The 25,188-nt window shown below is 43.6% G+C and overlaps 1 protein-coding gene across 1 annotated transcript in view; it reads left to right on the forward strand.

The window, feature by feature from the left end:
• The window catches only part of Slc44a1 (solute carrier family 44 member 1), a 158,026-nt gene that overhangs the window by 123,324 nt on the left and 9,514 nt on the right, over positions 1-25,188 (forward strand). The window lies entirely within an intron of this gene.

The raw sequence follows: 25,188 nt of genomic DNA on the forward strand, positions 1-25,188 counted from the left end.
ACTTAGCCAGGGCACTGAGATTGTATAATCCCTGCATGGATGAGCAGACCTCAACACGGGTTGTTCCTTGAAACCATTTAATGCAATGGTTAATGTTCTAACTCCATGCCATTTAAGTAGCTTAGCTGGCTTGGTTCTCAGTCTTCCCTAGTGGAGGTACTTACTGAGCGTCTTTAAAAATTATGCTTGAAGTATGTTTTCTTTGATAGAGCTGTCCTTTTACTCTTGGTTTTTCCTTCCTTCTTTTCTTTCTTCTTCTTTCAATGAAAGGCATTAAGTTTCTAATTATATAACCTCTGCCCAATACCTTGGACCATGTCTGCCTTCTGCCACCTTCTGAAGATTCCACCCTGGTCAGGCATAGACTACTTTATCCTGGTCCTGGGCTGCTTTAAGTGTGACTCATAAATACCTCTCCCTCCTCCGAATAGTGCAGGAGATTCATGCTCCAGGTATCTGCAAGCCACACGGTGACACCACCCCACTCCACCTCTGGGCCTTGGATATACCGTGCGCAGCCATTTGTCCTGAGTGCTCCTTCAGGAGGTCCCTGTACTATCAGAGCAGCATTGGGAAGTCAGCTCCAAAGTCAGAGCCATAAGTTAGGGTGATGTGAACATTTTATTTTATTTTTGGCTTCTCGTTTGACTTGGGGTCTCCAATAGCTCTACTTGCAATTTCCAAGAAGTTTCCTTCAAAAGGTTCTATGAGCTTTCATCTTTTAATAAGTAAGTTCTGTGCTGGGGGTATAGTTCAGTGACAAGAGCAGTTGTCACAAGGCCCAGTACCACCCTCTCCCCTAAAATATCAGTGTCAGCTCAATATTGCTTTCTGATGGTCACTTGGAAGACAAACACACAGCCAGAAATCTGGAGGTTTATCAATGCCCCTGATGCCGTTAATCTCAGTATTCCTTTCATGCATTCTGTGAGACAGATAGAAGGGCTTGCTACAGTTAAGATGTGGTCTGTGAATATATATTAGAGAATTATGGGATCCGAAGTAAATGCATGAAGCAGAGATTTGTGTTCTATATTCATAGCGCAGAATGCCTTTTGCTTTCGATGCATATTCATGGAGCTGTGTATATTACGGAGTTCGTGTTAGCCCTTTTGGAAAGTAGGCATTGTTCATATACAGTGGCTGCTTGCAGAATTAGCTTGTCTTCATTTAGTGGCATATGGCCTACTTTCTGAAAAAGCAGGATCTTGGAGTATGTCAAGAAAAAAAGTCTAAAGTTAACAAGCTTGAGAACAATATGAAAATTCAATATATTATCTGTAGTGAAAAGTTTGAGAAAACACGCTTTTCCCATTGGAATTTTATAAATTTCAGCCAAATCTTTATTCCATATTTTAAGAAGATAATTTCAATTCGAAATTTAAAACTTTGAAAATATCTTTCTATAAAGCCTCAATGCAGAACTTTTTAACTTGTGTCTCTCTGTGGAAAACCTTTTCTGTAGAACTATTCTTTCTTCCTCCCCATTTTGATTTCTTTGTATGCTTAACAATAGACCAACGATTGATTTTTTTTTCTTGCATGAACAATTGCTTCCTTTGTCAATTACAAAATACCGGATTTAAGTTTGGATATTTTTTTAGGGGGACGTGAATTTATTCAAAAGATAAGAAATTGTTAGGGACCCAAATATTACACAGATCTTCAATTTTTATACTCAGTGTACACCCTAAGTGATTTCTTTTCTAGACCAGAAAGCTCAGAAAAAAAAATCAGGCATTTATTCATAATTTAATCAAGATCCAGTTGATTAAGAAAACATTGATTCATTTATCCATGTTCCAGATGTTTTTCTCTTCATTTGCTGGTATCCAAATTTAGTATTTGAAGTTCTGAATCCGGTTTGAATGACCATATGGTCCCTTTGCACTCTTGGAAGCTGTGAACTGCCTCCCAAATGTACCTCTCTGCATTTCCCCAACATTCCTCCTCCACGTGCTTAGACCGCCTACTACCTGCCCACGGGGATGATGCTAATTATCTCTGACCACTCCCAGGTTGCACATAGAAACCACACTGGTCTGAATGGGTGACGCTGGGTCATTACACCACCACGATCTCGCTCTACCTTGGAAGTGTGAGGTGGAATGTGTCCTGGGGGAACTATTTCAAGTGGAGTCGGGTGCACCCTAAAACAGATGAAAAGAGAATCCTTGTCCTTAGACATCCACACACATCGACACATAGCACAGCTGTTTCCATGTACTCAGATACGGCATTTTGTGGCGTACTGTGGCCAGTAGAGACCCGTCTTTAAAATACATCTGTCAACACATGAAAACAGATGAAGACGATGATAATGAGTTAACTGAAGGAGAGCGGGTACTTGATGTAAAAAAAAAAAAAAAAAAAAGAAGAAGAAGAAAGTTGAGTGACTAGTTGAAGTTGCTGGTGCTGGGAGTAGAAGTTCAAAGTTCAACACCAACCCCTCCACCCAGCACACGCATGCGCAGATACACGCACGCATGCACACACGCACCAGATGTTGGCTGTCTTTAGGTTTCCCGTGCAGTAGAGAGCAGGGTTAGACCACTCTGATGGTGGGTCCTGCCTCCATTTTCTGTGTCCACTCCTTCCTTCCTGCTTGAGGAGGCCTGAAGAGTCCATTGCTGCCAAAGCTCACCCTTAGGTATGTAGCAGCTCTCCAGGAAGACTCTCTAGGCCCTTGAAAAGGCGGGTAGAAGTTTATTAAGGGTTCAACCCCTGTGCGTCCCAGTTCATAGTGTCAGATGTTAAACCACTATCTCTATTGTCTGGCTCAACAAAGCAGTAGCAATCTAGCTGGCAGGCCAGTGAAGAAATACCAGAAGTCAACTCTACCTTGAACCCTTAAGGCTGGCATGAACCTTCCACACCTGTAAATGGAGAGCCCACTGCTGTAAATGGGTAGAATAGGTGGGAAAAATTGAGTAACTTGATTGATTGCCATGGAAAAGAAATACGTGACTTAAAGGGAACTTCCTGGCTTTTGTCTTTGACTTTACCTACAGATCCTGCTGGTTAGGAATGTCATTTGTGCTAGTTGTTGCTGGAGAAATGGATATTAAACGTATAAGAAAGTAAACCGTGGAAAGATTTAGAAAATACGTGTAGAGAGAAGGGGTCCGGTGGACTACTCTTATCAGCCTCTAAAAGCTGTGGAGACCCTCTTTGTTTAACCATGTGGTTGTCAGGACAGGGCCCTGTACATTGTATTGGAAATATATTACGTAAAAATATGGAGGCTGGAGGTTTTGACCAGGCACTATAAACTAACACTCTCCCTGGCTTCTGGGTTCGAGTACTCTGCTCAGCACTTCTTGAGTTTTAACTTCCAAGATGATCCTAAGGACATAATCAGCTCAGTGTGTGTTGCTCTGCTGTTGTCTTGATTGACGCTTTCTGATGTCTTCCATCCTCTTTCCGAGCTCTGAAGTATTTGAGAAGAAGTTTCAAGGTGTCAGTCTCAGAATATTTAGGAGCACTAAATGCACTTCTACTAGATCTTGTAGTCAGTTCAAGTGGATTGTTACCTGGTTAGGATACGAGACAAGGGGGAGAACTCTGCAACTGGCAGGCAGGGAAGAGCATGAAGTCATCTAACAAATGACAGAGGCACTGCAAAAAACAACCAAAGACAAAGCCTGTCTTTCGCCTAGCAAACAGCCGAACTGTCTGTCCTGTCTGGGCCAGCCTTCCTGAACTTGAGTTTAGGCTAGAACTTGTAGACTAGAGACAACCAAGCTTTGAAGACCTGTCAATACAACAGGGACCTGGTATTGTTCTATCAGGCTGTCTTCCGGCCCATGTCAAGCCTAGCTATTGTCCTGGGTGATGAGACCATAAACAGAACATTTTAATGCATTTCCGTTCCATTTTTGTCATTTGTCATTTGTATCTATTTTCAGAGTGTTGAAATGAGCTTCTGTGTCACGTCTTGTCCCTTTCCTCTAGAAATAGAAGGACACAGTTGAACCTTCCATGGATTCTACAGTTTGTGGTCATTTCCCTTCATGTTATTTTGGGTTTGTTCTTATTATGGCGTCACCACACTATGCATGGGAGGAAACAAACATGTAGGTGCTTGAACATGCCCCCCAGATGCACTTGTAGCCCTCGTGTCTTTGGCTATCATGACTAACACAGTGCAGACTTTGCACACGGAGCGTTATACTCTCACGGGACTTAAGAACTATGTATATTAAGCAATTCACTTTCTGGAGCAATCAGCTCTTGCAGGCAGATGAACCGCCTGGAGCTCTGAGCTGGATAACATTCCATCTGGCTTCAGAGTTCAATGAGCTTACATGAAACAGAGCTTTGAAATGTTTTACTTGTGCAGAAATATGAATGAAGAAAAAAAATGCTGGTCTAGTGCCATTTTCTCTGTATGGACTCAGTTGCCAGAATTATAATGAAAACTGTATTTTAGTCTAACAAATGTATAGAATTTTTTATGTAATAAATAAAATTTTATAGGAAAGAGTATCATTGTCTACTGTGTCCTAACCCTTTCCCACACCCATGGTGGCAGTGGATCGGAAGTAGTCCTGACTTCAGGTCAGGTGACTGGTGTAAGAGTAGCCAAGGACTTCCTAGAACTCCTCATCTGAGCATGCTCCAGGGGCTTGGACTATGAAATATTAATATACCAAGTGTTTCTAAAGTCTAAAGTCATCTACCGCCTAACCAGCCTTCATTGCTGGTATCTGAGTGACAATGTGGCCGTATAACTGATAGAGTTACGACTGAGTCCAATCCAGGTAGAAGAGAAAGGCTTCTTTCTGTATGTGACCTTCCCCAGGGAAAAAATTCATTGCACAGGCGCAGTGGCTCAGGTGCCCAAAGCCTCTGTTTGTAGTGAATTAGTGGGTGTGTGCAGTGAGGGTAGGCCATCATTTAACCTGAAGCTGTACCCCCTTACAGTTTGTAAAATATCAAGTTTGTTCAAAACTAACTATTTGAAGTGATGCTAGGGACTAGGAAGGGATAGGCTTCCTAAGTGGAGGATCTGCAGCCAACACCTGTCAATCTCTCCTTGTTTTGCAAGTTGGGATTTTTCCTGAGGCCTAGCTTCCGAGTGATGCCAAGATAGCCCTGGTGTGTATTCCAGGCTGCTCAAAGGAGCTGGTAACAGCTTTTGTGAGGCGTCTTCAAATAGTACAGGTGTTTGAGATGCTGAAGAACTAACCCGTCTAGACGTGTGGCATGATTCGGATACAGAATTACTTCCCCTCGCCTATATAATCCTCATGATTAAGGAACTTATGAAAAGTCTCATTTCCTGAATGGTCCCCAAAAGTCATTTCTCTGTGCTTATGGTCATGAAAAGTACACCCTGTAATAGAGCCCCAAACTTCAGAAAACACAGGAAATCCAAGCTCTTTGACACGTGTGACTTAATGGCAGGGATATATTCTGAAAACATGCTTCATTAGCTGATGTCACTGCTGTGTAAACATCTTCGAATATGTTTATATGAACATTGATGGGTGCAGAATCCCTGGGTAAAATGATCTTAGAGGAGGAGACTGTCTTCATAAATTCAGTCACTGACCAAAATGTACTGACTGTGCTCACGCAGCCCAGCTTCGTGCGCACGGAGTGACTGAAATCTGGGCTGGGCAGATAGATAGACAGCTCTGGGCTCTCACCGAGGTTGAGCAGTTCAAAGGAGGCCAATGTCCCATGAGGCTGCTTGGCTCTGTCATTCATCAGGAGCTGTGGTAGTAACCCACGCACAAGATCGTCCCTCTCCTTGTTGTTATTTTCAATGTAACACATGGCAGTGGGGCCTTGAATTTGATGGCATGCTTCATTTATTGTCCAAATTCTAAGAAACATAGTTTTACTAGGTTGACTTTAGGATCCTGGAAAAAGAACTGGCTATATCAAGCCATCACGTGGCCTTCTCAAATTTTTAATAGAAATATTAAAGTTCCTGAGATCTTACCAAGCTCCTAGGCCAAGTCTGTCAGCCAGGAGCGGCAACAGCTCAGAGAAATTGCCTTTAAGATGAAATTCCTGTGACTCACACTGGGAGGCATGATGTTAAGGATATGTGGTCCGTTACTTTCCCCATCTCACCCAAAGACTTTGTGCAGCTTTCAAGAAAATAAGTTTAACCAAAATCCCCCAGCATCCCCAAAGAGCAAAAGTGAAAAATAAGAAAGGAAGATAGTTAAGAAACCCTGGCCTGGGCAGAAGACTACATTTAAATCTTTTCTTTCTCTCGTTTAGACATTTCCAACAAAGAGAAAAAAATCAATACAGGGGCAGACATTTTAAATGTTAAGTAAAAGCTGCGGCTGCACAGAAGGTGAATAGGAAAAACTGGGCAGAATGGGCTGTCAACGTGATATAATAAGAGTTAATAGATTAGGATAACATTCATAGTGCGGTCAGAAAAATGCAAAGGGGAAAGAATGTTGACAGCATTGCTCTACTTGATAAATAGTCTAAGCAGTTTAGAAGTATAGGGGATGAGTTACTGCTCGGCAGCTGATAGGTTAATTTAAACTTGTTTAGGTAGGAAGGTGTTCGGGGACTTTCTAAATTTTGATATGTAAATATTCATAGCCAATGGTTTTTTTTTTGGTTTTTGAGACGAGGTCTCATTATGTAATATAGACTGGCCTTGAATTTATGATCCTCCTGCCTCAAGCCTTTCAGGTGATGAAATTGCAGATGTGGCACATGGTTATTGGCTAATCTTTGACAAAGGTCTGTTAATTTTATGATTCATAAACTCCTCTAAGGTTGTCTACTGACTGATTTTTGAATAATTAACACTAGCAGATAGTGTCACATCCAAAGAGTAAACATGAAATATTGAATTTTAAAAATGTGTTCGCAGTTTACCAACTATGTTGCAAATATTTTTATAGTTTTCTTTCCCGTGTTTACATATCTCACATCCATGAACATTATTTTCAGTAGTTTGCCTTTCTTGACTCTTTCCCAGGCATTTAGTTTTTCGAAGTATCAATTTTCATACAATTGCTCTGGTCATGCCTGTATTGGTATACAATAGAGCATCCATCACCCGGCATTACAAACGTCAGCAAACACACCTAACTTCTGCCAATCACAGCCGGCTAACACTAAAACAGGCAAAGGTGCCGGAGCCTGGCACCCTCTCCAGGAACACCGAGCATCCTGTAATGGTTAGCCAGGCTGTTCTACAGAAAGGCCAGAGAATGTCAGGTAATGTGGCAAGATGGTTCAATGGAAGTCATTGCATTAAAATGATAATTATTCTTTTGTTAGAATGGTAATTGATCTATGTGTTGGGAGCTTATAGGTATTTCACTCTGGTTGCTTTTAGTTTTCTTCGCTTGTCTGTGTACCAAGAATATCCCCGTGGGTTTTTTTTTTTTAATATGAAGAAGTCACGTTATAGTAAAAAACAACAGGCCAGGGAAACTAATAAAATGGTAGTAACTAATCTAGTGGACTAGAAGAGAATGTTCCCGAACAAATCTTAGTGCTGGTAAGAATTTCATAGACGATAAACATATGAACCAATTAAAACAAGGAGAGGATTTTAAATAAATGACATGTAGGACCAGTGACTGTAGTTTGATAGCAAACCTTAGTCGACTCTAAATATATTTTTTGGTGACTAGGCAAGGGACAAGTGAAGAACACTAGTCTAGTTAGGTAGATTTAATAAATTCAGAAGGCTTAGAAAAATTATAAAAGTGACAAGCTGGTGAGATTCATATCAGATTTGTGGAAAACATGATTGTAAGGCCTATTCTAGATGTCTTCTGTGAGCATGTCTACCCAGTGTGTTGGGTGCACTGAGGATTTCTGAGGCCAGGCAGAATTATGGGGTATCAGCCCAGTTGGGGATGAAGCAGCAATGGAGTTACAATGAGAATTGGGGGTGAGAAGCAAAGTGCTGAGGTCATCAAGCGACTACGTAAGTCTTGAAGGGTGAATAGAAAGTACCGGAATGGTGAAGGGGTAGGGCCAATTAAACTACACCAGCGTGACTTGGAATGGAGAAAGCAATCGCCTAGATAGCCATGGCCACAGAAGGAGAAAAGGTCTTTCTGGAGATGTCCAGAGCAATGAACTTGGAGATCTGTGAATGTGGAGAAGATAGGGTACACTTGTGTGCTCCAGCCTAAGCTGAATTGTAAGGCGCCTGTAACAGGGTCGGAGCAGAGGGCTGGCCTAGGCATATGGAGCCTGGAGGGAGATGGAAATGTAGCAACAGACAAGGCTATCAAGAGGCTGATGCAAAGTCCTGAGAGGTTTGGGGCAAGCAGAGGACAACAGGGAAACCCAGCAGGCATGGTGACTGATTAGATGTGTGCTTTCCTAATCCCTCATTTACAGGCATGCATACATGTGTGTGTGCGTGTAAACTAGAAGTCAGTGCCATACATTCATCCTAAACCCCTCCCCTCCATATTTTTGGGACAGGGTCTCTTACATGGAGGCCTACCCTCGGGATGCTGAGTGCCACCTCTCTCTGCGGGGAGCTGGTGACAGATGACTGAATTCATTCAAGCTCTCGTGTTCTAATTCACGGGATATTGGAAGTTGGAAATGTCTGCCTCTTCTGCTCAAGGCTCTGTTGTAGTATACAAAAAGAGCAAATTAGAGAGAAGCTGCAGGTCTTTGAACTAGTTGTTGAGGCTAGGAAGGGTTTTTCCATTACCTACTGGATGAGCCTCTGGAATCTCGGGCTTCAGCTGAGAGTTCCCAAGCTCACCCGACTTAGGTGACTGCATGCAGATGCCTGCTTTGCTCTCCTGCTTGTCCCCTTCACTATCTGGTTATTTCTGTTAATCAGGAGTAATTTACTTTTAGTGCACACATGTTTACATATTTATTCTTTTTCCAAGAAAGCATCCATTCAGAAAGTTTATTAAAATAATAAAAACAAAACAAAATGCAGCAGGCAGGAGTAAGAAATACCCCAAACTCTGGAGCAAATATGATCACAGTACTCTGAGACATTAAATACATTGAGCTTCCTAGCAATGTAAAAAGAAAATGAACACACGAATATTTGTAGAATTTTATTCAGTGGTAGAAGAGGGTACAGCATTCTTCAAGTTACCGCCAATGCGGGAGTAGCCTGTCCAGAGAGATGGCTTGGTGGGTAAAGTACTGGCTATATGAAACCTGAGTTTGTCTTCCCAGAACTCATGTAAATACAAAATATGGCAGCATGTGCCTGTAAGTAAACTCAGGGATGAGGATTGGGGTGAAGAAAGTTGGATAGAAGATGCTTGCTGTTTAGCAAGTCTAGCGTCCAGATTCAATGAGAGATTCTGTCTAACTCTTTGGACTGGAGAGGGAGGGGGAGAGGAGTAGAGGGAGGGGGAGAAGGGTGGGAGGAGGGGGAGGGAAATGGGAGGCTGGGAGGAGGCGGAAGCTTGTTTTTTTTCTTTTCTCAATAAAAAAAAAACCTGATAGAGAGGAATAGAGGAAGGCTATTTAGCATCAGTATTTATCTTTCACATACATGTATGTAGATGTGCACACCTTCATGAGTGCATGCACACACATGTGAGTTTTTTGTTTGCTTTTTTAAGCAGGAAGAAACAAGAGTTGCCTAGTCTCTACCTTTCACAAACTCAGCCTGTTTAAGACAGCAAAGGGATAAGCAGAGGATTGGCATGGAGTGTGACAGTTGCTCTAACAGCACAGGAGTGCAGGGAGACCCACACGAAGATGGGTGGAGTACAGGCGTGGAGATAGAGTGAATTAACAGGTCTTTGGGGTGGGGTGTTTTACTGGAGACGTGTGCACGCCCATGCTTGCGTGCATGCCTGTGTGTGTGTGTAAGAGGTAGTATGTCAGGTTCTGTACTAAAGAGTGTGTGTGTGTGTGTGTGTGCATGTGCACATAAGGTAGTATTCTTGGGTTTTATACTAAAATGCATGTGTGTTTGTAAGGGGTAGTATTCTGGGGGCTTATACTAAAAGGCATGTGTGCATGTGTGTGTGCACACGCGTGTGTGTATGAGGTAGTATTCTGGGGTTCTATACTAAATAGCATGTCTGGGAACATGAGACTGGAGAAGTCAAAGGAGGACAGATCTCAGAGGTCCTGTGGGCCATTCCAAGAGACTTGATTTTTTTTTTTTATGATGAAGAAAGCAGGGACTCTGAGCAGGGGGATGCTTGACATCTGCATTGGTGTGTGGGGATCTCTATGTAAGGAGTATAGAGTGCAATGATCTTCCCAGTTAGGAAAACCAGTGAAGAGCCTTTTGTAATATGTCAAGCGGGCAAAGATGAAGCCTCTAGCTTCGATCCCAGCAACAGAAGGAGGATATGGGGATATGTCTAAGATGAATGAGATGTGAAATCAATAGAACTAGATGTTCAAAGAGGGCCCCAGATGGGAGTCAGGTGTGAATCTCCAGGTCCTGGTTTTCGTGTGATAATGTATTGGAAGAGAAAGGACCCTGGTAAGCTGTTTGCATTAGAGACAAGAAGAAATACTGAAATCGAAGCATCTGGATTCATCCCCAATCTTCCAATCCAATTACAGGCTATTTGCTCTTTCTTGCCTTAGTTTCTGTACCTACACGAGGAAATAGATTCAGTCTGTGCTGTGGGGTTATTTTGGTGGCAGGTGTAGTGGTGGATAGGAATATACTTCAAAACCAGTTACATACAACAGAACTGGTATCTCTTGACACCTGAAGGAGCAGTGTAATATAAAGGAGAGAGAGAGACTTCGGGGGTCATATATGTGGGATTGAATTTCTTTCTGCCGCTTGTATGAACTGTGTAATCTACGGGAGCTAGAAAATCACTTTGAGGTTCTGTGTCTTCTTTTGTAAAATGAGAATATCATGTCTTACAGGGATTTGTATAAACCTCAGTGGTATTTTTTTCATTCATTCAGTCATTACCTAACATACTCAAAGTCTCTGCTGTCTATCATGAACAGAAAACAAAACTGAACAAAGCAAGCTAGAATCTCTACATAAAAAAGCTAATGCTGGGGAGAGGTGACAAAATGGCAACTGGGAAATTCAAATGCAGCTCCCTCCTCCCACGACTGAAAAAGAAACCCCTCAACAGACTGGGAACAGAGGGGAACCTCCACAGCCTATTACAGGATTCTTATGACAACAAAAAGCAGATAAATAGCATCGCAGATAATGATGAAAGAGGAAAATGTCACTGCTGATCAAGAGGACAAAGGAATGCCATTTCTATTCAGTATTGTACTACTGAAGATTCTTTGCAGGAAAAGTAGATAAGAAAAATGAGTTCAAACACATAACTTCAAAAGAATGATTAGGACCTTTTTATTGGATGGCATCATGCGATGTAAAGTCATGAAAGATTCATACACAACTTAAAACTTAAAATTGATAAATAAATTAAACGTTGAAAGATGCAGACACAGTACACATACAAGCCATCTTGGTTTCTGCACACTAACTGTAAACAATCTGAAAAGGAAATTAAAATAGTCTTATTTATAATAACTTTAAAAGACATAAAACAGTGGCAGCATAATTTAACCAAGTTGACGTAAGACATTTAAATGAAAGCCTACAAACAGAATACCACTGAAAGAAAATACTAGCAAATGAGATATCTGTGCTCATCACTTAGAAAAATTTACATGGCACTGCTACCTACAGTAAGCTACAGTTTCTGTCAGTTTCCCCTTACTCTTGCAGAAATGAATGTTGATGGTTTGAAAAATTCATTAGGAACTACAAAGAAACCCAAATTGTTTAAACTGTCTTCGGTTCTAATAGTAAGCTTTGAAAATCATCGCATTCTGATGTCAAAACCCACTAACAGGCTAAAAGAAGATACTGTGGCACTGACACAGGCTAGAGATCCAAGGAGCAGAGTTAAAACGTGCGGTAAAACTGTGTCTGTAAGGGCCGATGGATAAAAGAATTGACACTGGCGTCAATAACTGTCACTTTTACAACTAGCTAGCCATAGGCAAAACCATGAAGTTAGCTTCCTACCTTAAGCGATGTATAAAAATTAACTCAAAGTGGAGCATGTACCCCAATCTAAGAGCTAAGACTAATGAACTCTTAGAAGAAAAATAAGGCTAATCCTCATGACATTGGTTTGACCTTGGTTTCTTGGCTCTGAAACCAGAAACAAAGTAACAAATGAAAATAGGTAAATTGGACTTCATCAAAATTGAAAATTTTGTGACCAAAATTCAATTAAAGGGACTGATCTTTGGCGCAGTTACTGAATTACCTGCTGTATAACCATGAAGTTCAGATTCCCCAAGTTCAGATTCCCCAGAATCCATGTAAAAAGCCAGTAGCATATGCCTGTGACTTCAGCTCTGGGGGATTAGAGACAGATGGATGCCTGAAGCCCATTGGCTGGTCAGCCTACCTGGAATTGATTAGCTGCAGGTTCAAAGGGAGACCTGTCTCAAAGGTGTGTGTGTGTGTGTGTGTGTGTGTGTGTGTAAAACTATGGAGTGTGATTGAAGAAAGACACCCATCACCTCCATATAGTCTCCATGTGCACATACACCCGTGTGCTTATGTGCATAGTCCTACACTATTAAGTAATATACTATACACACACATACAAACACACAAAAGCAAAGTATGAAACACAACCCCACCAAATGGAAGAAAAGTATTCGCTCATCATATACCTGACCAGATTCTAAAAATCACATATATAAAGAACTATAATTACAACAAAAAGACAACTCAAGATGAGCAAAGGACTTGAATAAACAATTCTCCAAAGATATTTTAATGGTATGAAGACCATTAAAGATGCCGAACTTCATGGCCATCAAAAACAGCAATGAGATACAACTCAATGTCATATCTACTAGATGGCTATAATATCCTAGATGCTAACAAGTGCTGACAAGGACAAGGAGCAATGAGAACCCCCCCCCACACACACACCCCCTCCCCACAACACTGCTGGTAGGCTGTTCTCAGTCAGTTAAACCCAGAGTTACTTATGACCCAGCAATTATACCTAGGTATGTACCTGAAGTAATTGAAGACATGTTTGTTTGTTTTTTTTAAAGTTGTACAGAAGCCTTCACGGCAACACCATTCACAGTAGCCAAAAAGTGCAAACAAGTCATTGTCCTCCAGCTGACAAAGGACAGGATGAAGGACCTCCATCCTCCACACAGTGAAAACTCCAGCCACAGAGGGGAGTAGGGGCCATACGCAGACAGAGAGTAAAGAGCTTGCTATGCAAACTCAATGACCTGGATTCGGTCCTGGTGGAAAGGAAAGACTGGTCACCTGGGACTGGTCCTCTCTCTGACCTCTGCAGGAGCACTGTGGCCTGCGTGTGCTCTCCCCACATTATACATACACGTGGTAATAATAAGTAAAACCTAAAAAGGAATTCATACTGATACACTAAAGAAACTGGACACAGCACGATCCCATCTACAGTAAAGGTTGAAAATATGCCAAGTTCATCGGGTGAGAAGGTGTCAGCACTCGCCATGGTCTTCGAAGGAGGGACTAGGGGGCTGCTGCATGATAGGTGTAGGGTTTCCTATGGGATGATTAAACTAGTCCGGGATGAGATAGTACCACTGATTGCATAACTATATAAATGTATTGAATCCACACTGCACACTTTGAAATGGCAGCGTTGGAGACAATCCCTTTTCCCAGCTACGTCTAGGTGTGTGTGAAGCCAACAGAAACGGTGACACCCATCACCCTTTCACACCACCGTCGCATCTATTCATATAGTTCTTAAAGGAAAACATGTCACAGTGACTCCTTGGTTTTCCTGCTGGAAGGAAGGGTTTCCCCTGCTCTCAACATATAAGTGCAACAAACACATTAGTGTTACACAATTGCATAATGTGGTGAAGAATAAATATCAAATCTTGGATTTTTTCATAACTCTCATTTATTTTTATGCCCAGATCATCTTAAATTTGACTAACCAGAGCTGATTTGTTCTGGCCCCTGTCCCTTTGATCTCTCCTGTCACACATCAAGTTCTTCCTTATTTGTTGACCCCCAGATGTCCCGCTCCTCAGTGCAACCCCTGTCTTAGCTCTGTCGTCAGTCTTCAAGGTGTAAATTCCCTTCACTAGAAACTGGTATTTAGAAACCAAAGTCTCACCTTGTTGTAGCTCTTACTGAGAAATCAAGAACGCTTGAGTTTCTGCCTTTCGGAACTTTGAAATCTCTCATTAAAACCCTTTGCTTATTTCTCTTGGTTGTTGTTCTGTTTGTTTTTTATCTTGTGAATGGGACTCAGGGCCTTCCATATGCAAGTGAGTGCCCTGCCATCGATTTAAAATAGATAAACAATTCATGGACACACTAGACATGAAGGATGCCTTTTCCTGTTTCCTTGTGCCAAATCAGTTTGAACAGGTTTACTTTTTTTGTCTTAGTCTGCTTTGTGTTACCCCAATAGATATGGGAAACTTCTGAAGCAGAAAGATGCTTCTTGCAGTTCCAGAGGTAGAGCTGTCCAACGTCAGGGCTCAGCATCTGGTGATGGCCTTCACGGTACATCATCTGGGGGCTGGAGGTCGATGGCAAGATAGCAAGAATAAGCTCATCCTTTTTCAGTTTGTTTGTTTGTTTGTTTTTTCTTCAAGACAAGATTTCTTGGTAAAGCCCTGACTGTCCTGGAACTAGCTCAGTAGACCAGGCTGGCCTCAGTCTCAGAGATCCAACTGCCTCTGCCTCCTAAATGCTGGAATTAAAGGTGTGGGCCACCACCGTCCAGCCACAAACTCATTCTGTTCTATAAGGAACCCATTCCCCCAGTAAATGAACCCAATAATGCAGTGAATCCCCCTGTGGCCTAATGAGCTCTTAGCGGTCCCCCATCTTATTGCTGTGGCTGTGAGGGTCAAGTTTCCAGCACATTTTTAGGGTGCACATCCAACGTTTCCCTTCTAGTCCTGCACAGGAGTAAACATGTGTAATAATTGCAAACACGTAGTGTGTCCTTTTGTCACCAATGTGAAATCCTAGTTGTTTCTTCACGTTGTCGGGAGGCTACCCTGTCTCCTCTCTAGGACTGGCTGGAGTCTCCCGAGCTTCTGAGCCCCGAGCACCAATGCCTGCTGCCTTCTCCCTATGCACCGTAGATGGATGTTGTGGCTTCATTCCTGATTCTGTGGTAAAGGACCCTGACGAGCAGCCTAGGGAAGGCAGCGTTTGTTTGGATTGGCTCACAGAGTCAACTTAGAGTCCATCAATGGGAAGAAGCCAAGGCCAGAGCTCAAGCATCTGGTCGCATTGTGTCTACAGTTAAGAGCAAAGAGAGCTAACGCATCATTGCTTGCTTTTGGCTGCCTTTCTCCTCTGTCATTGTTCAGGACTAGGGACGGGGCCCCCCATAATGAGATAGGTCAGTGTTTGTACATCAGTTAATAGTCCAGACAGTCCCCCACAGACATGCTCCCATTCCAATCTGCTCTAGATAATTCCTCATTCAACTTTCTTCCCTGGTGATCCCAGATTGGGTCAAGTTCACAGTTAAAACTCTTGGGCACAGCAAGACCATTAGGTTTTCTGCTGCAGGAACAACCCTAACATACTGGCATTAATGTTATTTCTTCCATTGCATGTGTTCATTCAGCTATATTCCAAAAAGTGAAAAATAATAATTTTCTTTTAAAAAGATTTCTTTTGCTCTCACCATTTTTCCTACTTCTAAGTCTTCACATCCCTTCTCCTTTGTCGATAGCTGGAACTCCAATAATGGGTTCAGGTTCCGTGGACCATCGGCAAAGCAATAGGGCCACGTATGCCAGTCAGATGCCAGGCTCTGTGTTGTGTGGTGCATGTACGTGTGGCATATGCATGCACACTCACATGTGAGTCTTAAAAACAAAAATGCAGGATCTTAGCTGAGCAACACAGAAGGTAAAGGATGTTGACTGTGGCAAATGGTGGATCCAGAACTCGGCCAGTCTTCTCCCCTTTTTCTCCATCTGTTTATTTTACATCCCAGCCGCAGCCTCACCCCTCGCCATCCCTCTTCTCCATCCCCCTCCCCACCTCCAGCCCCTCCTCTCCAGTCTCCATCCTCAACCTGTCTTTCTTGCTTCTTGCTGTAGAGGTTTGGAACCTGTCCCTTGCTACAGTGCTCTGCGTGGCCATGGCCAGGCTGTCAACGCAGGGACACATTTTCTATTCTTCTGCAGCTTAAGCCTCATTCTGGGGCCTGACTGCTTTCTTCCTAATTATAAAGGACAAGACTCCAAAAATGACTCGAGAAGAAATGTGGACAAAGTCGCTGTCAACAGAAGGACTGGACCATAGGGAGCTCCAGAGGTGAAGGCGGGCTCTTGATATGTATATGAAACATTCCAAAGGAATAGTGGTCAGAAAAAGACAAGAAGTTTCTATCCCCCATACTGTTCATGCCTTGCAAGTGTGGCTGTGTCCCCTATGACGTTGGCCCCTGGGCTTTGTTTTCTAGCCTAAGTAGCAGGGTGATAATGTCTTCGGAGAGCTTTGTGAGTGTTCGCTACATCATGATGTGGAAAGTACTTAAGTCAGAGCACAGTAAGAATGAACAAGGAGAAGGAGCAATAAGTATGCACTCATTCTTGGCCTTGGCTTTGGAGAGTTTGATATTTATAGTTCTGATGTGTATAATGAATGGGAGTTGCCAAGTCTACATTTTATCTCCCAGTACCTTTTCCTCCATTACCGATTTCTAGAAGAACAGTCACTCCAAACAAGGACTGCTTTCCTCAGCCTGCTTTGCAGGTAAATTGTGACCATGTGACTCAGTTCTCATGGGCTGTGAGTGCCAATGACGGGTAGCTGCTAGGAACTGCCTTTAAAGAGCCATTGCCCTTAGCCTGACTTCTGCTTTCCGGGTGGCTTGAAATCAGATGTGGTGGCTGGAAGCCTCACAGCCCTCCTGGATAATGAAATAACCTTGACACTAGAAGACACTCAAGAGGAAGCGGGAAGGAGGTGCCTGGGTGCTGACTGGCGATGTCAGCTGTGATCTGCTGACCTCTGCCTATGGGAACCAGCTGTGATCTGGGGAATTTCCATTGCGGCCGAACACAGCCCTCACTGATATCCTAAACAGAACCTAATTTTAAGGTGATTTGGCAGTATAAATGCTGATTACATAGTTCATTCAATAACAGAAGCACAGGCGCAGTGGGCTAAATCCAACAGCCTGGAGTTTAATGGTGGCAATGCTTGTGCTTCCGTGGGTCCATAAAGCCGGCTCACGATGGGCAAATGAGGCTGGTAATGCCCCAGGTAATTGATTCCAAATGGGATCAGTTTCATTAAGGAGATGGCAGAACTCCTTCACAGGGTCAAGACTCTGGCCGGATGTCACGTGTGTTCCCTATACTTTCCCATGACGCATCTGCATTCAAGGCACACTTCGTATGATCTGACAGTGGGTGATTTTTAGGCTCTGTTAACAGCACAGCGGACAGCAGGAGGAGGGAGAGCGATGACTCTGCAATACTTTTTGTAGGTCAGCCTGTACCTGAACATAAACAAATGAAATGCTTCCAGAGAGTGCCTGGGAAAGGCATCTGCTAGAGAGGAGAAATGATGTCTCATAGGACGATAAGGGAAAGCAAAGTTTCTGTTACCTCAGCCCAAAGAGTTCAGTGATTCCAAAGACAGATTTCTGTTCATCGTCAATAAATGCGCTAGGCATCCGTTTCTGTCTGGCTGTGGTGGTGACTGCTAATTGTCAGTTGTGCCCTGCTTCATGAGTATAACCCAGATGTCATGCCAGTGGGCCCAGACAGCACCTGATCATGGTTCCCTGAGGCCTGAGGTGGCCATCTGACTAATGAGATACAAACTTTGCCTTCCTGACGTATGTAGGTGCTTCCAGTTTTCCTTTTTGCCACTGCTGGAGGGACAACGGAAATCTTACAAGCCGGACACTGATAATAACAATGCCGAAAATAGTGCTCTGGATCTGGCCTTCGTGACTTTTCCTCCAGAAGCAGTGATTCCTTTCTTCTTTAAGCACCATAGCGGGGTTCTGTTTAGCACAGCAGACACCAAGTTCTAACTTAGACACTGTGCTCATCAGTCCTGAGGGGTAAAAGACCTTCTGCTGGAGATTCGGGCATTTTTCCATTTATCAAACAGGACGTGAGAAAAACTCAAACCGAAAACGGTCCCCAGACTGGCTTAGCTCTGGGGAGGAAGTGTCGCTGGGGGCTGGGCCTCTGGGGAGTGCTTCAGAAGTATGGAATTGTCAGCATTGAGCAGAGAGTGAAAAGTTCACCTTAGTGGCTGCCAACTCCATTCTGCTGTAAGAAACGTTCTAACGGTCAGGGAATTAAAAAAATATAGGAGGACTCAGGGCATGCTGAGTTTTGTCCACTGAATAGTGGAGGTGTTTTTTTTTTGTTTTGTTTTCTCATGGTTGGCATTCAGATGCATGCTTTTTATTAAAGTTTCTAACTCTGAACTCTCTTCCATCTTCCCTGGGTAGCCTATAATGGAAATTTTAAGTTCCCAATGGAATTTTTGTTTGTATGTCATTTGTAGTACTGTAACCTCTCTCTCTCTCTCTCTCTCTCTCTCTCTCTCTCTCTCTCTCTCTCTCTCTGTGTGTGTGTGTGTGTGTGTGTGTGTGTGTGTGTGCGCGCGTGCGTGCGCGTGCACGCCAGAAGTCAACTTTAGATGTTTTCTTCATAATGCCTGCCATCTTGTGTTTTGAGAGAGACCTCACTGGCCTGGAATTGTCAGCTGAAGCAGACAGGCTGGCTAGAGACACCCAGTGATCTGCCTCCCCCTGCCTCCCACATCATCCCCCCTTCCCCACCTCTCCAGCCCCTGGCAGTCTGTTTTAGTTGGAATTGCCATTGTGATGATGGAATGCCATGACCAATAGCAAGTTGAGCAGGAAAGGGTTTGTTTGGCTTTAGTTCCACATCCATAGTCCATCATGTAAGGAAGTCAGGACAGAAACTCAAACAGGGCAGGAACCTGGAGGCAGGAGCTGATGCAGAGACCTTGGAGAAGTGCTACATACTAGCTTGCCAGTCACGGCTCAGCCTACTTTCTCACAGTCCCTGGAACCACCAGCCAAGGGATAGCACCACCCACAATGGGCTGGACCCTCCCGCATGATCCACCAATTAAGAAAATGCCCTATAGGCTTGCACACAGCCCAGTCTTATGGAGGCATTTTCTCAGTGGAGGTTCCCTTCTCTCAGATGACTTTAGTTTGTGTCCAGTTGACATAAAACAGCCTCTCTCCTCTCAAGATTTCATTTTATTTCCAAATACATCTGTGCATATCTGTGAGTGGCCTTGTGTACCTGAATGGAAGTTCCCACAGAATCCAGGAAGAGAGCATTGGATACCCTGGAGCTGGAGCTATAGGTTGTGGTCTGTCCAGCATGGTTATGGGAATCATCCTGGGGTCCTCTGCCTTTTCCTTTAAGCCGTCCCTCCAGCCCCTCTTAGTTCTGGGGCTTGAACTCAGGTTCCCAGGCTTACCCAGGGAATACTTTACTGGTGGAGCTCTCTCCTCAGCCCACTCCAGCAGTTTATGTTACCAGAGTTGTTACTTAACTTGGATTTATTTATAAAGTTAACATGTCAGTAAAACACAACGACATTCTGACTTTCAGATAATGGATTTTTTAAATCTGAAGCCATAGTAATAAGATTCATTCCCAGCTACATCGTTGCTTTTATGTCCAGTAAACTGGATATTAAGAATCTAATGTTTTATCAGTATTTCTGTAAATACATAAATATCCTTTATGGGAAAAAGATCTTTTTCATCTTATGGTAGCGGCCAGACTCTTTGATGTGTGGCTTCGAGAAAAATTGAGTGTTTATTGGATGTAATGATTGATCCCTTCATCGAGTCTGAGTCCAGAGGATGAGCTTTGTGACTTTCTACAAGTACCCATAGGTTATTAGCAAGTTTAAAGACTGAACAGATGTTTGTTGAATGAGTTAAAGAACAAAGAAGTAGTCCCTTCGTAGCCTGACTGACTACATCATGAGTCGAGACTATGAGACAACAATGTTCAGAATATATAGGGAGCAACTGATGTTTATACGCCCCCGCTACAATGAAAATGCAGGGAACAGAAAGGGCAATGCCTAAAATGGAGACTCCCGGGGGCCCTTCTGACCTGCTGAATCAGAATCTCTGTAGCTAGAGGCGCAGGAATCTACATCTTAACAACCCTTGCCACACACAAACCAGCCCAGAGGCTTCTGCACAGTCAACTGTGAGAACTGTGGGCATGCATGCTAGCTGTTCAGCCAAAACCTCCACATACAACATACAACGTGACCGGAGGATGAGGCCAGAATTGCAGACAGAGCAGGATCTTTGAGCCATCCTTTAGTAAATGTGCTTTTCTCTGGCGACACCTGCTGGTAGAGAGTGATAAATTGACAAACTCAGGCTGGAATTACACATCTTCGGTGTTTCAAATGCTAGCAGTGACAGCTAAACCTCCCTGAAACCCCACGCTAGGGTTCAGATTTGTGTCTTCTCTTTGCTAGCTTGTCAGTGAATCTCTAGTATATTCTTGAGGGGTATTATCCTTCAATTAATTACTGACTTGTTTTTTACATTGCGGATTCCTATTCTGAGTTCCATACCAACTTTGGAGTTTTCACTAAAAGATATACTCAACTTTTTAACTAGGGGATTAATTACCAGTGATTGTTTTGGGGAAGTAATAAGACAATCTTTATTTCTAATTAAAGATTTCTGATAAGATAAAGAAAAAGGGAAAAGAGTCCTTTGACTTCTTCGAGATGGAAATGTGCGTGGGGGTGAGGATGGCCCACCTTTTGGGGCGAGGAGGGCATAAAGTCAAGTCAGCGCTCTCTTTACAAGGCCAAACGGAACGGATGAGGTGAGGCCCAGGAAGGTTTTGTTCTTGCAGACCCCACACAGACATCCAGATTAGGAGTGCGCTGGTTTGCACTAAGGAATGCGGGTGTGAGACAGCACCCACGTCTCGTGGATGAGCCTATGAATACAATCCTCCTGAAAGCCGTGTGAGATGAAGCCTTGCGTCAGGCCAGGCATCACCCTCTGCATATACTAACTCCTGTAGGCAGTATGTGGCCACAGTGAGTTTGAACCGATGGTCTGCTTTCTAACAGGGCTGTTTATCCCTTGGGAACATTAGCACAAAGCACGGCCCTCCCAACCCCCCCCCCACCCCCGTTCATGCAACAGTAGCTAAATCCAGCTAAGCAGGTTAAGATTAACTCTTGGTTAAGATTGTAACTGATAGTTGGGAATTTCGTGCAGATTCAACATAAAAATTCCCAGGCCGTTGAGTGAATCTCCTGATTTTGGATAATTAGATGCAGCCGGTGTGCTGGAACAGGGCGTTCTGTGATGTGAGTGTTTAACAGAAATGGATTCCCATAGCTTTTATTTCAGAGATTCTGTGCTTTCTCTTCTCCCTGTCCTGGCATCGAAGCCCCATCAAATGCCAGGAAATCCCGTATCCATCCTTACTGAGACCCACTAGAATCCAAGGCATGAAATAAATCAATTCATGGCTTTGGGCCTAATCTTATGCATTCAGGAATAATAAGTGGGGCCTGGAAATGGCTCAGCAGTTAAGAGCACTGGCTGCTCCTCTAGAGGTCCCAGGTTTGATTCCTGGGATCCGCATGTTGGCTCATAACCATCTGTTTCCATCAGGGGATCCAAGTCTCTCTTTTGGCCTCTGTGGGCACCGGCCATGCATATGGTGCACAGATATATTTTAGGCAAAAACACTCATATGCATAAAATAATAAATAAATGAATAAATGACTAATAAGTGGTTATGAATGTGTTTCCACAACAGGGTGAGTTGTTCATGTGGGAATTGCTCACATATATGTAGTCAATGCTCCTTTCTGGAGAATGGACAGCTGTCCCGTCTTCTCTCCCTCTTCCTGTCCTGCTTGGCTTTCAGCAGTATCGTGTATGTCTTTCACTTGTCGTGGCTGGGCAGAAGCGTCATGAGAATCGGATGGATTTAAATTTGGACCTCGTCAATCCCTTCACTCTGGCGTGTCACCTCTCTCTTTATCAGGCACAGAGAACTAATGATGCCTCGAGGCGTCAGTGGGGGAAAGGTGATAGAATGCAGTGTCCAGCCTGGAGTGAGTTATCAGCCAAACTAAGCTTAGGTAGCGCATCTCCCTTCTACCTCCCTCCCTTGATGCAGCGGGCCAGTCAGTGCACCGCCTTGGGCCTGCAATAGTGGTGACTGTCCCACAGCTCTGTGCTGTCCTGCTGGGCTTACCTCTAGGACAGATTAGTTAAGTAACAGCACTCGTCTTTGGACAGCTGTCCTGTCCCAATCTCTCTGTAAGGACTTCAAGGTTTTTCCGGAACGGAGTCAGACAGTCGTTAACCAACCCCGCTGCACAATCAAGAGGACTCCAGCCTGTCAATATTTGCACACCCGACCTGGGCCACAGCTCTGATGCGACTCCCCAAAGCTAGCTTTCCCGGCCTATGAGCCAGGCTGTTCCAGCTACACAGATAAGCAGCTTGTGTCTGACTGGCCCAGCCCCAAATCAGGAGAGGGTCTCAGACTCTTCTGCCCAAGCATGACCTTCTTGTTGGCAGATATTGCCTAACAGGCTGTGGCTTCCTACTCATTAGCCAAGTCAACAGCTCACAGTACATTACGATGAGAGATTTGCTTCAGAGTTAATCTTTGACTTAAAGGGATCACCTTTTGGGGAACACCCCAACATGGCACCTCTTCTATTATGTTTATCTACCCTTATTTTCAAACAAATGCCAAGATGTTGGCAAATTGTGACTGAACACGTTTTTGGCAGTGAACATGGCCATGAAAATAGAACCAAGGGAAAAAAAAAAAACTAAAAGCACACACACGAGGAAAAGGCGGGTGTTAGCATAAAGGGGGAAGCACGCTGGCCCAGAAAGCTCATACTTCTGAAGAGTAATAACAGAAGCTCCTGTCTCAAGGAGGAGCAAGACAGGGCCTGACGTGTGTGTGGATAACGATGAGGGGTCTGGAATAGCTCCCTGATTTATTTGTACTTGAAGGATTTTAAAGTATGTTCAGAGTTTAAGAAGCTTCGTGGGGTCAGACTGAGGACTGTGCCTTCCTCCTTGTCATTTTATAAAGAGATCTTTTCGGGAAATGCTCACACCAAGGAGAAAGCGCTTTTGGATAAATGCACTCCAAGTTGGAACACCAGCTCGGAAGTTCGAATACTCTATATGTTCCAGGAAGCTTCTTGTTTTCATGGAAGTCTAAGTGTACACATAGAAATGAGTTCATTATTAATAACAATTAATTTAGTGATTCCCGCCATCTTGGAAGTCCTCTTGGAAGGCAATGTATTGCTGGAGACCTGGGCCTGGTGCTTTGATTGCTTTGAGTCTTACACCTTGCACTTTTTGTTGTCCCCCCAGCCTTGAGTCCCCTTCCTCGGCCGTTCACACATTGAATTGGACAACTCTTGTGTCTGCTATCATTCAGAACAAATGTGTGATCCCTAGAGCCCTCCTTACCCACTCCCTCCATCAAGACAAGAACATACCTTCTTGTTCTGCAGGATGCCAGGGGCAGTATAAGAAGAAAGTAGAGGGATCAAATGTTCTATTTTGCTTTTTATCAGACTCCAGGAAGAGAAAGGAAGTTGAAACAACTGATTAAATAAAAGTCAAGAACTTCCGTAACCGGTGTTGCTTGTGAAAGACTGGCTTCGTGCTGGATGTGAAATACTAAACACAGCATTTACTTTGTCCCAGAGATATGTGTGGCGGAGCACAAGGCAAGTTAACAGGGCACATTTCTTGCACTAGGATGCACACATCCCTTCCTTGCCCACCCATTTCTCTTTCTCCCAAGACAGATGTCTTCCAAGAGCCCAGGAGCTGGGCAAATTGAGTCAACCTGTGCTTATCCTAGGGGAGTCTAGACAGGGATACGGATATGCTGCTAAGGAAAGCATGGCCAGCATCCATTTGGAAGGACATAGGCGTACAGAAAGCATAGTTCTGTGAATAAACAAACAGACATCCGACATCCCAAAGGTTTAACCACACCCTCTCTGGGTTGAGTATCCCTTTTCAGAAATACTTGGGCCCGTGATGGTTTTGACAGTTGTGAGCCACCGGCTGCAGGTGCTGGGAATCAAACTCAGGTCCTCTGCAAAATCAATACATGCTCTTAACCACTGGACGATCTCTCCAGCCGGTTTCATCCTGGACTATTTTACCTATACATAATGAAATATCTTGGGAAAGGCTAAAATCTAAACTCAGAATTCATGTGTTTCATGTACACCTTATAAATGTATATGTGTCACCTCCCAAATTTTGTACAGTGTTTTTAATGTGCCCAGACTTTATGGACACTATAATGAGCATCCCCTGGCTCATAACTGTCAAAACCATCACAGGCCCAAGTATTTCTGAAAAGGGATACTCAACCCAGAGATGGTGTGGTTAAATCTTTGGGATGTTGGGTGTCTGGTTGTTTATTCACAGAGCTATGCTTTCTGTATGCCTATGTCCTATGACCAGACCCATCACATCAGGTCAAGCGAGAAATTTTCCACTTTGTGGCATTATGTTGATCCCTCCCTAGTTTCAGATTGTAGAGTCATTCATATCCCAGTGTTGCAGAGTCGATGCTCATCCTGTACTTCATACAGAGCCAGAGACGCCAGTTCTCTCAATGGAATCTCACCTTAAATTTCCCATTTTTCATTGTGAAACAGCACCTAGAGATGGTTCTCCTGGGTTTCAAATATGCAGGCTGTTAAATGCGACCTATGCATATTTCATGAGCTGGCCTTGTGAGACTGGTGTGCCTTGCTTTAGAACCCGCCAGCAGTCTCTGAGCTACACATTCGTGGCCAGAGCTCCTATAATGAGCGCTTTATGAATGTTATCTCTTTTGATGTTTATGAGTCCCAAGATAGTTGGTCCCTTTTCAGAGATGAATATGTAGTGTGCCAGGACCAAGAAATTACTTAAGAAAGCATTAGAGCCGGGCGTTGATGGCATACACACTTGGGAGACAGAGGCTGGAGGATCTCTGTGAGTTCGAGGCCAGCTTGGTCTACAACAGCTAGTTCCAGGGCAGGCCCCAAAGCTACAGGGAAACACTGTCTCAAAAACAAAACAAGAAAGAAAGAAAGGAAGGAAGGAAGGAAGGAAGGAAGGAAGGAAGGAAGGAAGGAAGGAAGGAAGGAAGGAA

Source organism: Microtus ochrogaster, linkage group LG5, assembly GCF_000317375.1.
Source record: "Microtus ochrogaster isolate Prairie Vole_2 linkage group LG5, MicOch1.0, whole genome shotgun sequence".
Taxonomy (NCBI): domain Eukaryota; kingdom Metazoa; phylum Chordata; class Mammalia; order Rodentia; family Cricetidae; genus Microtus; species Microtus ochrogaster.